Raw genomic sequence first — 14,416 nt, forward strand, 5'->3', positions numbered from 1 at the left:
TGACATTGTGAAGTGGCAAAGCTCTTGAAGAAAGAGCCATGAATCTAAGACAACAATCCTTCAGAAGAACGCAACACACGTTCAATGGAATTAGAAGGTCAAGAAGAAAGAATGCCTGAAACAACAAGCCATTCAGAGCCAAGCACGTCTAATGTAGGAAAACCTGCAGTCCCACTGAACACACCATTCCCTAGATGCTTGATGAAGAAGAATGATGAACAACCATTTAAGCGTTTTCTTGAACTCTTGAGGCAATTGCATATCAATATTCCACTTGTAGAGGCGTTGGAGCAAATGCCAAAATATGTCAAATTTTTGTAGGATATTTTGACGAAGAAAAGGAGAGTCAGCTAGACGGAGGTAATTGGGCTAATATAGGAGTGCAATGCGTTAGTAAGCAATAGTCTATCGAAGAAACAGAAGGACCCTGGGAGCTTCACAATCTCGTGCTTGATCGGAGGGTTGGATGTGAGACATGCGTTGTGTGATTTGGGAGCAAGCATTAATCTCATGCCACTCTCAATCTTCAAGAAATTGGGAATAGGTGAAGCACAAGCCACTTCTGTTACTCTTCATCTCGCTGACAGAACAATCAAGTACCCTGAAGGAAAGATTGAAGACATTCTTGTAAAAGTTGACAACTTCATATTCCTAGCAGATTTTATCATCTTAGACTATGAAGCAGACAGGGATGTACCAATTATTCTTGGATGCCCCTTTCTAGCCACTGGGAAAGTTTTAATAGATGTGCATAAGGGAGAAATCACTATGCACACAGACAATCAAGAGGTGAAGTTTAATGTGTTAAATGCATTAAAGTTCTCGGATAGTGAAGATTTTCAGCTAAACAGAATAAAGTTACCTGAAGAAGAATTGACCCAAGTGTGCGAGGTCCTCGTGTTGGAGGAAAACATGAAAGAATCCGAGCCGCCAAGTCTGAGTGAGCGGCGGACGAAACCAATGCGTTCATCACTAGAGGAACCACCAGAACTTTAATTGAAATCGTTACCTAGTCACCTTAAATATGCCTTCTTTGGAACAAATAAAACCTTACCTGTAATTATTTTATCGAATCTTACCGAGCCTAACAAACATTCTCTTTTTTAGATGCTGTAAAAGTACATGCGTGCAATAGGTTGGACGCTAGCGGACATCCATGGAATTAGCCCATCTTATTGCATGCATAAAATCAGGCTGGAAGAAGGGAAGTCAGGATGAATCGAGCCTCAACGAAGCTTGAACCCTATAATGAAGGAAGTGGTCAAGAAAGAAATCTTAAAATGGCTAGACACATGAGTCATCTATCCTATATCCGATAGCAGCTAGGTAAGCTCAGTCCAATGGGTTCCCAAGAAAGGGGGAACAACAGTGATAGTCAATAGCAATAATGAGCTCATTCCTTCTAGGATTGTCACGGGCTGGCGTATCTGCATGGACTATACGAAGCTCAACGCGAAAAAAAAGAAGGACCACTTCCCCCTTCCTTTCATTGATGGATAATCTCACTACAAGAATTTTGGGCTTTAATGTCGGTTGGAAAAAGTGAAATCGGATGTATAATGTCCGTTTTAAACAAAAGAAATGGATCTTTGATGTTGGTTTTAAACCGACATTGAAGAAGGGCTTTAATGTCGATTTTAAACCGACATTAAAGGTCTAATTTATTTTTTTCTTACTTTATTAAAAAATCACTTTCATTTTTCAATTCTCTTGCGCCTATCTCTCCTACCCAAACCCTTTCATTTCTCTTTTACCCAAACCCTATCTCTCCTTGGTTGTGCGAATGAGGGTGTCTGTCGTCCGTCTGTGGTTGTCCGTCGTTCATCTGTCAGTCTCCATCACGTTTGGGTCTCTCCTGGTCGTGGATCTCTCCATGGTGGAGCAGGGTTGTTGCACATCCCGAATGCGAATGGTGCAATCGCCAGAGGCGGAAGCAAAGACATCGCCGTGACAAGGGTTCCAGACGGAGGAATAGGCATAATAGGCATGCTCTTTGAATGTTCTGACACTGGTGGGGCGGTCTAGGGTCCAGAGCTTGGGGGTATTGTCCCAGGTGGAAGTAAAAAAGAAGTCGAATGAACGGGGTTGTAGTCAGCAGAGTGAACCTCATGAATATGTTCATGGAAAGAACGAATGGGATTAGATGTGGGTGGAAGAGCGAGGTTGTAAAGCTTGACAGAGCCATCGACGATTTCGGCAAAAGAAGGGAGTCGTGAGATTCAGATCATGAGACGTCGTAGACTCCATCGATGGTGTCGAAGGCGATGTGCTCGGATATGGGACCGGCAGGATTGATATCGAGGACGTGAAGGCGACCATTACCAAGGATTTCGAAATTTTGAGTGGTGGCAACGGCGATGCGGGATTTGTAGAAGGGGTTAAACTTGATGGAGTAGCCACTGAAGGGAGTCTTAAAGATGGGCATGATTGAGGAGTGAGGAGCACCTCTCTGTCTCTCTCTTTCTGAAGTCTTATCTCACCCTCTCGGTTAATTTGAAGCTACGCATCTCTTTTTTAATCCCTTTATCCAACTACAAATTGCCCATTCTGTGCTCAAGTCAATGTCGTGGTTCTTCTTTTTAGCAATATGGTGAGTTTGTTTGTAGCTTGTTTCTGGTTTGATTTTTTTGCTCAATCTCTTGGCTTTAAGGGGTTATTTCAATATTATGGCTCAGAACTCTTTCCCCATTTCTTCTTTTCTTATGCCTCTTCTTGTCCTAAACTCCAATATTCAGCCTACTATGGCTGAAGCTCATGCTAATTTATCTTCAGCTTATAAGGACAGGTATTTCTTCTCTCCTTGTAAAGGAAAATTTTAACTATGCCCTTAAAATTCCCATGCAATTTTATCTTATGGACGACATATTTTCCCATGGTTTTTAGTTGAACAAAAGGGATATGGACTGCATATTTTTACTGGAAGCATGCGCTCTATAAAAGATGATCCATAAGCAAACCTAAAAAGGTTTCACTCATCTCTATTTAGCTTTTTTTTAAGTAATCCTAGTTTGGTGCTTATATGAATTAATTTCTTCCATTATAGTTTTTGACATCATAATTAACAGTCGTAAGTTCCACATGTTTGTTGCGTTTGTTGGGAACTCTTCTGATTCTATGTTGTTGTCTATATGTTCTCCTATTTACAACATTTTTTCAAGGGCTATTGAGAAAAGGCTTGTGTTTTATGATGCATATGGTATCTAGTTCCCTAAGTTTTCTGCATCAGTGTTTAGAGGCAAAATTCAAATTTGACAATTGATGTAACATTTATCCTTATTTTGGCCCAGCCCGATGAACTTCTTAAATTTAGAAATTGTTCATTTTACTAAAGTTGTAGACCTGCAGCTATGTCTTCCAGTATTGGTTGAAATCTTTGTTTCAGTTTGCTCTTGCGGAGAAAAAAATCCAGTTATTACTGTTACCACAATATGGTTCTGGCTTGGCAATCTGGTTAGAGAAGGAAACCATTCTAAACATGTTTTCCATTGAAGAACAAATTTACCAACATCACGCCAGGAGTATCACTGAGAGTATTTATTCTGACAAACTTTTGGAGGCCTACCTGTGTCTTTACCCTTCAGGTGAGGCTCTAAAAGCTTCTGCTGTTCCTCCGGTTCAAGAATTTGTTTCCAGAGAAGATTAATACTGTTAAAACTAAGAGAAAAATAAATGGTAAGTTGACGATCTTGAACTTTTATCTCAATCAATTAACTGTATTGAGTGGAATTGATATAAGAAATCAGATGATCACGTGCAAATGATATACGCTTAATTGTAATCATGTTAAGCTGAACTTTCCAAATCAATAATGGTAAATGGTTAATCGCTTGCAACTAATGAGAATTAGTGTCAGAGTCATTGATTAATATGAGGACATTGATCTGAAATATTTTTGGGGCTTCAAAATCTGACAGCCTTGTATTTGTTTATGAAATTAGTTATTTAAGTTGTTCGAACAATGTAAGGTAATAGTTTTATTCATAATATTCATTTTGGTGCAGAAAGTGTTTTAGTACATCCTTTGAGTTCGAGTTTATCTGGCTGTGAACAAGTTGTGGAACTTGGAAACGACATGTTTGGATTAGATGATGTGGATATGGAGAAAGAGACAATGGCAATGCCAAAGAAACAAAACTATGTTTCTCAATCTGCAGTTGCTCTACGTTGTCGAGTTATGCCTCCTCCTTGCGTGAAGAACCCATACTTGAAAGATGCTTCAGATGTAGGCGTAGACCCATTTGGTAATCAAAGAACAAAATGTGCAGGTACATTCACTTAGTTCTTAATGACATCAAAAGTAATAAAACATTTTTTTGAAATCGTTTCTTCTTTGTTTTATCCATTGTTGTATTTTTCTTTAATATCGTTTCTTGTAAGTTTGAGCATTAGATTCTTTTTTTTATATCAATGAAAGGTCTTGTTTCCTTTAAAAAAAACATTTTTTTGGAATCGTCTTTTGTAGTATGATAGATTTTTCTGGGAAATGAATTAGTTTTGTGTTTTTCAATTTTGTGTTGGATTTTTTCTTGCGCTGTTTAGTGGAGATGGTCTTTCAAGATATCACACTGATGTTCATGATATAAAGGTATCCAGAAACATCTAGTTAGTGTTTGCAAGCTTCTGCTGATAGAGATTGGGATTTTTTCTATTAATATTCAATTCAGGCTATCAAATTTTGCAATAACTTTAGTCTATTTTCAGCAAATAGGGACTGGAAATTTTAGCCGTGTCTTCAAGGTATTGAAGAGGATTGATGGCTGCTTATATGCTGTCAAACAAAGCACAAGACCGTTGAATCAAGACATAGAAAGGTTACTTCTTTTGGTGCGTGTCTGTATATGTTTAACCTCTAAACACTAGCAAATGTGTAATTGAGATTTTTCCTTCCCTTTGTAGGAGGAGAGCTTTGATGGAAGTTCAAGCTTTGGCAGCTTTAGGTTAGTAGATTTATCTAGATATGGTTTTCCATTTTATTGTATTTATCTGTTGTCATTGNCGTTGAATCAAGACATAGAAAGGTTACTTCTTTTGGTGCGTGTCTGTATATGTTTAACCTCTAAACACTAGCAAATGTGTAATTGAAGTTTTTCCTTCCCTTTGTAGGAGGAGAGCTTTGATGGAAGGTCAAGCTTTGACAGCTTTAGGTTAGTAAATTTATCTAGATATGGTTTTCCATTTATTATATTTATTTGTTGTCATTATTCTCTTTTTCTTCTCTGGTGCAATTTTTAATTTTTTCTTGATTTTTATCCTCTATTGAACGTGTAGGATCTCATGAAAACATTGTTGGATACTACTCTTCATGGTTTGAAAATGAACAACTCTATATTCAAATGGAGCTCTGTGATTGTAGTTTATCAATTGGCAGGTATTCTCTAAAATTATGACCTCAAACTGGTGCAGGAAACTATTCAAGTAATGGTTATCTTCGGGTGTCCTGCAATGGGGGCTTAAATCAGATGCGTGCTGTGGTGTGCACTGTTTGACTTGCTACTTCTTTCCCCTCGTTTTCCCAATTTCTGCCCATTATTATTGTTTGTAGTTTCCTTGAAAGGATGTTATATTGGACTCATCTAATTAAGCATTTCAGATCTGTGATATGGTGACCGTAGCTCGCCTTTTGAACTTGACATTGGTTGTCCCAGAACTTGATAAAACATCTTTTTGGGCGGACCCTAGGTATGTTCATTTTCTTGCAATCTGTGATTTGGGTACTTTCTTTTACAAAAATTGCAGTATGTTAACACTGAGCTCTCATACAAAAATTTTGATGACATATTTAATGTGAAGCATTTTATTGATTCACTAAGATAAACTCAACAGCCACTTAAAGTATAAAAGAATCACCCTCGAGCCATTTCAAAAATTGTAACTTGTAAGAGGATACCTATAACCTCACCACTATTAATAAGATTGACTTATGCTATAAATTTTATCTTGAATGCTTTTAAAGTCTCGATAACTAATGTAGTAATAGTTCAAATTGTTAACTCAAACTTTTATATTTTTGAAGTAGGCATATTCATATTATTCTTTTACATTACATGCGTATGGAGACTTTATGTCTTAGTGCGTTTTTGTAGAGGCGTAAGCCTCTCAAACCTTTCATGAGAGGTGTGAGTCTCTTTTAGTCAAAGGACGCGTAAATCTAGAGCCTTGTCTTGAGACAAGCCTCAGGGAATAAGTTACTATAGTCTTTTAAAAGATTGATATTGAATAGGTTTCCAATGTTCCTTGAGAAAGTGTTGCATTGTAGGCTTATAAATTATTTCTATTGTATGGTGTTTCTTAAAATTCAAGTGAGGCATGTAAATTGAAGTAAATGTCAAAGCCTTAAAAAAATGACTGATGTTCCTACAAATGCATACTTGCGATGCCTAATTATCTTAATTTGTTTCACTTTCAGGTGGAATCAATTTTAGACAAAAATAATTTCTCATTGGAAGAGCTTCTCGACGAAGAAAAAATAATCCAAGAATGCAAAGCCCTCAACAGTTGTTTAGTTAACTTGTAGGACACTTTCTCCATTATATCATTTGCTTGTTCTATTACTATTGATCTGATTCTTTTTGCTATCATATATGGTCTATTTCAATATTTTTCAATGTCCTTGTCTTATGAGCTTGGGTGTTAGAATTGTATCATATATGATTAATATGAGCAGAATGGGTCTTTATGATTCACTCAGATATTTTAACGGGCAATTCTTTTTGCCTTCAGCCTACGGGACAAAGCTCAGGTGGAACATCTGTTGCGCTACATCGTTGAAGAACCTCCAGAGGATGCTGAAAGCAAACGGGCATGCTGAAAACATTGTTTGAAGGTAGGTGTTTAATTTATGTTGTATAAATTTATATGTTCAAGGTATGGCTCTCTGCTAGAAGTTAGGTTTAAGAGAATTTTGTTTTAGAACTTGATATTGTTCTTGTGTATTGTGATGTGTGTTTTCTTAACTCATATCCTAACTTCAATTTTTCTTCTTTGCAATAAACTTTCAGGAACTATTGACATGGATCTGATTACCATGAGAGTATCGGCAAGAGAAAGGATGCGAAGGGAGAGTTTATTATCGGTAACTCGCAATATTATCATGGAGAAAATGCAGCTTGGAGGATCCTCCATGTGCCTGGCCGAGGTCTACTGCTAACTTTTAATGTGTGTAGTAACTTTACTTGTTAAGTTGAAGTTAAATTCTAAATCTTTCCAATGCTTCTGTAGTTGCTGGATGTGCTGAAGAAGAAGAATCTTGATAATGAAGTCCAGCTCAACAACGTATATTACATCTTTTAATCTCTCAAACCTTCCCAAATTTGTAGACAAATAAAATTGTGTTGCCCTTACACGGAAGATTCGTTTGCCCTTGTAAAATCATAATCTTTGTATTACTTGTAATTTGTGTTTTCAAGGCCTTAATTATTGTACGCCTTTTAAATTATAATTCTATAGCAGAATTTACGGATTAAATGTAATAGATTTACAATCCATAGATGAATAATATGTCATAGCCATAGCGTTCGATGATGATGTCTCATGTATATTTTTTTATCGAAAAAATGGATTTGGCAAGAGAAATTTAAAAAACAGACAATAATTGATAAAACGGACAGATTCAGGCTTCAATGTCGCGTGAGAATCAATAAAAAAAAAGGCTTTAATGTCGGTTGCAACCGACATTGAAGGCTATGTTATTGGTGTTATTGAAGCCGACATTAAAGGGCTTTAATAACACTATCTTTAATGTCGGTTGCCAACCGACATTAAAGCTCGAATTTCTTCTAGTGTCTGGTTATAACCAGTTTTTGGTTGACCCAGAAGATCAGGAAAAGACAATATTCACTTGTCCCTTTGGAACGTTCACATTCAGACACATGCCTTTTAGGCTTTGCAACGCATCTGAACATTCCAAAGGTGTATGATGGAAATTTTCTCTGACTTCTTAGAAAAGACCGTTGAAGTTTTCATGGGCGATTTTTCAGTCTTTGGAGACTCATTCCAATCATGCTTAGATTACTTGGAGGCCATCCTCGGTCGATGCGAGGAAACAAATCTTGTGCTGAATTGGGAAAAATGTCACTTTATGGTGACTAAAAGAATTGTCTTAGGCCACAAGGTATCTGATGCTGGGTTGGAAGATGATGAAGCCAAGATAGATGTCATAGCTAAACTTCCACCACCATCAAATGTCAAAGCTCTATGAAGTTTTCTAGGACATGTTAGCTTCTACCGAAGGTTCATTAGAGGATTTTCTCAAATTGTGCGACCTCTTAGCGCATTATTAGAAGTGAACCGGCCCTACGATTTCAATGACGACTACTGCGACACGTTTGAAACATTGAAATATGCGTTGACTACAGCTCCAGTACTGATAGCACCGTATTGGATGCAATGTTTTATTCTCATGTGCGACGCGAGTGATGATGCAGTAGGTACTATGCTGGGGCAGAAGAAAGGAAATTTGATACATCCCATCTCTTATGCATCCAAAACACTGAACGACTCTCAGGAACACTACACAACAACAGAAAAAGAAAAGTTGACTGTAGTGTTTGGCATCGAGAAATTTAGATCTTATTTAGTTGGTGCATCTGCATCCATCTATACAGATTACTCAGCCATAAAGTTCCTGATGAGTAAAAAGGACGCGAAACCAAGATTAATTAGATGGGTGCTGCTATTGCAGGAATTCAACATAGATATTCAGGACAAAAAGGGGACTGAGAATCAAGTGGCTGACTACCTGTCCAGATTAGAAAATCAGGAAATTCAAGACCAAGAAAATGAAATGAAAGATTCATTTCCTGATGAAAGCTTGTTCAGAGTTGAAGGCAGGGAACCTTGGTATGCAGACATAGTTGATTACTTAACTACCAAGCAATTTCCTGAGAACTTCAACTCTTAACAAAAGAAACGGTTAGTACATGACAACAAATTTTATTTTTGGGATGAACTGTTTCTCTATAAACAAGGCCCCGACTCCATTATATGTCGATGCGTTCTGAAGGAAGAGACACAACGCATCTTGGCTAGGTGTCATGACTCTCCTTACGAAGGACATTTTGGAGGGCAAAGAACCACTGCGAAGATTCTTCAAAACGGATACTTCTGGCCCACCCTCTTCAAAGCGCAAGGGAGTATGTTCGCAAGTGCGACCCTTGCCAACGCACCGGAAATATCTCATCAAGGGACGCAATGCCCCTAAACAATATTCTTGAAGTTGAATTATTTTATTTTTGGGGCATTGATTTTATGGGACCTTTTCCCCTGTCCTGCGGTCAATAATATATCCTACTTGCGGTCAACAATCGATCTTTAGAGCTGTGCTGTGGTACCAAGAAGAGCAGAAGGGAAGAGAACCACCATCACCGCCGATCAAGGAGCGGAGGAAGCCGAGCTCGAGAGAGACACTTTGTCGAATTCTTATACAGGTGATTGTACACAACTAGAATTGAGCCAAAGAGCCAAATAGGCAGTTTAAAATTTAAAATTTTGCTAACAAAAAGTTGAAACCTATTTTAGAAAAGAAAAGGTCTTTTTCTATTAAAGTCATAAAAGAAAGGATTACTAAATTTTAGTTTATTTAATGGCCAAAACTAGTAGAAAGGTGATATCAAACTCTCAATTCCTCTTCGCCCTACATTGGCTCGGTTATCCGTCTAAGATATACCTAACTTGCATTGGAGAGAAACAATTTTAAGACAAGGGTGCCTTTTTAAACTCACTCACACAAAATGTAATGGATATTTCTTTTACCTAGAGAGATAACTTTCACACTCACACCATAGGGAACCTATTGCTTTTTTCTCGGTGGCCCTAACTAGACACGATGGAGGTAGCTCTTTTTACTTCTATCCATGCACTCACATACACGTTAGTGAAAGTTATGTTATTTTTGTTATATTTTGCAAATTTTCTTTATTTCTTTTTATGCTAGCTATTTTATAATAATTATTATTTTTAACACTAGGCCCTTTTTATTCCTCTTTGTCTAAACTTGTTACTCTAACAAAATGATTGTTTTTAGACCAAAGGTTGTCCTATCGAGGTAAATATGACACTTCTAAAAGTTTTAAGATTCTAAATAAATCTAGAAAGCTAAGTATTCCATTTTTATGAATTTAAAAGAAAAATAATTTTTCTTTAGAAAAATTATTTCAAAATTTTTTAAGAAAATTTTAAGAAATTTAAAATTTATTTGTATCATTACTTAAAAGAATGGATCATTAAAGTTTCATTGATAAGAATCGAGAGATTTGTAAATCAAAGATGCATAAAAACATTGTGAATGGGAATCTTGAATGTATAAACATGCATTTAATTCAATCATGCATTTAAAGCAAAAATGAGTCATTTAAAAATTTCAAGAGATCATGAAATATCAAGAAATATTGTATTTTTAGAGAATGATAGTTATGCCATTGAAATGCATTAGAGCCTCAGAAATATATCAAAATATTTCTAATCAAAGTCACAAAATCTAAATTGTTTATTACTTTTGAAGACTTCTTGGCCATAGTGGGTTTAGATGAGATTATGTGATAATCTCATTCCTTTTTCTCTCAAAGCTTTTGCTTTTTCCTTTCTAAATTAGTCACTCATCGGATTCCACCATCCTCTTCTAAGGCCAAAGAATAGTTGGGAAGACTCTCGTGGTTGTCTATGAACCGTTCATGAGGAGATTAGAGCTGATTTGGAGAAGATTCAAAGACTACAAAGGTTGTATTCTTTTCCCCTTTTACATGTTTGATTCCTTGCATGCTTATCTTTATAATTAATCTAATTATATTACTTTAGATCCAATTTTCTTCCGTTGTGCATGCAAGGTTGTTCACTTAAACTCTTTCTATGAACTTGCATGCTTGTTTACTAAAGTTAATGAAATTAGAGTGCTTAAGATCCTAATTGCTTCCGCATGTTAATTGTTAACACCAATAATTAGTATCAGAGCATGATTTAAGCACTCAATTTATGTTAATTTTAGCTTGGTGGGTATTTTCTTGAGATGAATGGAATGGTAGCTGAAATGGATATATTACAGTTTTGGCATGTAGATTTACCTTGAAATTTGTTACAATTATTGTAACTGGCTCATTGTTTATGGGCCTTAATGTGTGAAGAAAGGTCTGTAAGTTTGCTAGAGTCATTAGAGTTGAAATTAGGCTGTAATTGGAAAAGATTTGGGGCAGGCGCAACAGAAAAATGAAACTAGTTGTTCTTCAAAATTTTCCCAAAATCCTGGAAACATCATGATGCTCTTCAATAGTGTCGCAAGACTATTCTTCATCCAACCTAGAAGCACATGCCCATGAGGTCGGATTCAGTTCAGTTGATTTTAAGCCCTTGTGGTCTAGTTTGCATTATTTGCTGACTTAGAGGTCCAATTTAAGCATTCTTCAGTTGGTTCGGGCCAGTTCGAATGGTTCAAGAGCAGTACAAAGTAGTTTGTGAATTATTATTGTAATAATTTAGGTGTTTGCATGATTAGGATGTTAAAACAAGTCCATTTCAGTGTGTGTTTAATTAACTATGCATTAGGAATGTATGTTTTAATTAAAATAAATCTTATTTGTGCATAAAGTATGCCATGTAGATTTAAAATCCCACCATATGAAAGAATGTTGCATGCATTGAAAGTATGTTATAAATGTTATAATATATAGTATGCATGTTTAGGCTTTCATGTGATTTGATATAAGTTGTTATATTAAGTTGTCTAAGTTATAGTTGTTATAAAATGAATTAGAAATTTAAAATTTATAACAAAGATTAATGAATTCTCATCGAAGGTTGCCAAATAACAACTTGTATTATAATTAAAGTAAGTCGTTATCTTGTAAAACTTCGGTTACAAACTCACCTGGGCTAATCCTGTCTAAGGCTGGAGGTTTTTAAGTTGATGGTTTATGGAACACCTACTACTTGGGGATTTAGCCGGTCCTTGAGTATTTGTTGACCCGACTTTATGAACATGCGTGAGTGATGTGAGGTAATAAATTAGTGTTAGGATTGATGTCCTAAATTTAGTATATCTCGTGGTTTATAGTTTTGTTAACCCAATTTGTTTATCCAATAAAATGAGAGTTATGTTATTTGACAATTAGACAGCATTAATTCAATCTAATAAACTAAGATCCAAGGTTGTATGATGTCACTTGAAAAATATGGGTTGACATCAGGTGGTTCATGTTCAAGTAATAACCTAAAAGGTCTGTAGTAAATGGATGAAGGTTGGGTACCTTATCTTGGTCACACTGCGGATACGATCCACTTTATAATTGTTACATGAGATGTAAATGTTATAAACAATATGAACGATATTGTTCATGTAAAGACATGAGGGGTATCCTGTATAAAGAAGTTTATACATAGACCGAACCAGGAAATAATTAGTTTATCTTTATAACACCATTAGTTGAAGAAACTAATATTTCACTAGGATGACCATAAGAGACTTGACCTTAATCCTGAGTGAGTTGTGAACTACTACTTATGATGGTAGTCCTTTTATAGCCGACTCAATAAGCCTACTATTTTGGGGATTTGTCTGATTAGAGAGCTAAGAACATAACTACACAAGATCGAATTCACTCCTTCCCATTCATTGAAAAAGTAGATAAATTGCTCCCTTAATAGCTGGTTTCGAGTCTTGAACAATGATGCCTCAACATCTCACTGGCCTGAGAGATGTTAGTTTATAGTTGGACTATAAACTGTTTGTTCATTAAAGGAATTAGTGGTACTTAAGAAGTTAGATGTAACTGCAGGGGTAAAACGATATTTGACCCAGCTGTAGTTATGAGCATTTATGAAGGGTCATTACTCTGTTAATTGGTTATATCTACAGTGTGAAGAGTGCAGCTATCGATCTTTAATGGAGTGATCGATAGTTAATGAATATTGATTGGATTAAAGGATTTTAATAATTTAATCTCATATCATTGTTAGCTTCAAATCTGTAGGTCCATAAGGTCCTTTTGATAGCTCACTAATGGAAAGAAGAATAATTTTGATATGGTTAATTATAGATTTGATCTATAGTTAAGAGAGAAATGTTTGAATAGGATTCAAATAATGAATTATTATGAATCGGATTCATAAAGAATTAGTTAATTTTGAGAGGTGGAGAAAAATAAACATATGATGTGTATTTAATTAACTATATACATTCAAGTAGATTTAATATATATATATAGTTACTTATTAGGTTGACTAATTAATCAAATAAATATTATTTGATTAATTGAGCCCTAAGTGCAAATATGAAAATACTTGGAAAAGGGAAAAATCCCTCTCCATATAAAATGCTCCTTTCTCTCAACTTTGGTAAGTTATTCATTTGTGAAAACCTACCCTCCCAAATTCCTCCCAAATTCTCTCTATAATTTCTCCTCTCCACCATTACTCATCTAAGGGTTAGATACCACTCTTCTACCCCTAGATTCCAACAGAATATCAAGGTTTCTCTAACAGTGGTGTTCGCTGTTCATTGGAGATATGTTGCGGAGGAAAAGCTTGGGATTTTGGTGAAAACAAAGGGATCAAAAAAGTTAAGAATATGCTTTTCTTCCCTTTTTCTTCTCTCTTGAATCATGCTCTATTTTGTTTATCTACTACTCCTTTTTCCTACTGCTTTGTTTTGTTTCCTTTTAAACTAAAAACCGAAATGCAAGGTGTTCATATACTTCCGCTCAGGATTAGATCCCTTCAATTGGTTTAACACTTAGACATCGTAGGTTAAAATCAAAATATAATCGTTATACTTAGATAAACACCTAGATTTAGGTTGTTTTTAGCCGGAATATACTTAAGTAATACCTAAATCATCTAGAACACTTTAGTGAGAGATTCATAATATATATGATATATTATTTTTAGCTCTCACATCCCTAAGAGTTCACACAATGAGATTTATGCTCGATTTTGTGTCGATTTTACCGCTACTACTCCATTCAGAAAGGGTTTGCATCGGTCAATAACAAGGTGTATGAGGAAAGTTGTTCATAGTAAGTGGGAGAAGGAAGTGTGTCAACACATCCTACTGTCTCCTCCATTAGGTTGAACTGTCAGATTTCCATTTTCCACCTGCGTGTCGTTTTAGTGTGAGTACCTATTTGAAGGGTTGTGACTTGGGGATCAGAAGACCGCAAACTCCAGAAAAAGATAGGGTCTCTTAGTTCCGTCTTCAACATTGTCTCCGTGCGGTAGCTTATTGATACCGTTCTCTAAGATTTAAAAAATAGAGGGTTACACTTACAAGATTTACTAAGTGTTAATAAGTTCTTGACCAAAAAGCGATAACTAAATGCTATAGGAATAAGAATTATTCTGCTATTCGTATTTAGTCAAGAATGTCTTGGTTAAGTTAAGGAGTTATTAACTGACCCTTGGTAGCGATTAGTCTGACTCATTGAAGTATCGT

At 35.9% G+C, this 14,416-nt stretch overlaps 1 pseudogene; it reads right to left on the minus strand.

Annotated features, from left to right (window-relative positions):
• Positions 1–1,821: 1,821 nt before the first annotated feature.
• LOC120067532 lies at positions 1,822–2,425 on the minus strand (annotated as a pseudogene).
• Between the last annotated feature and the right edge of the window lie 11,991 nt (positions 2,426–14,416).

This window comes from Benincasa hispida, chromosome 12 (genome assembly GCF_009727055.1).
Source record: "Benincasa hispida cultivar B227 chromosome 12, ASM972705v1, whole genome shotgun sequence".
Taxonomy (NCBI): domain Eukaryota; kingdom Viridiplantae; phylum Streptophyta; class Magnoliopsida; order Cucurbitales; family Cucurbitaceae; genus Benincasa; species Benincasa hispida.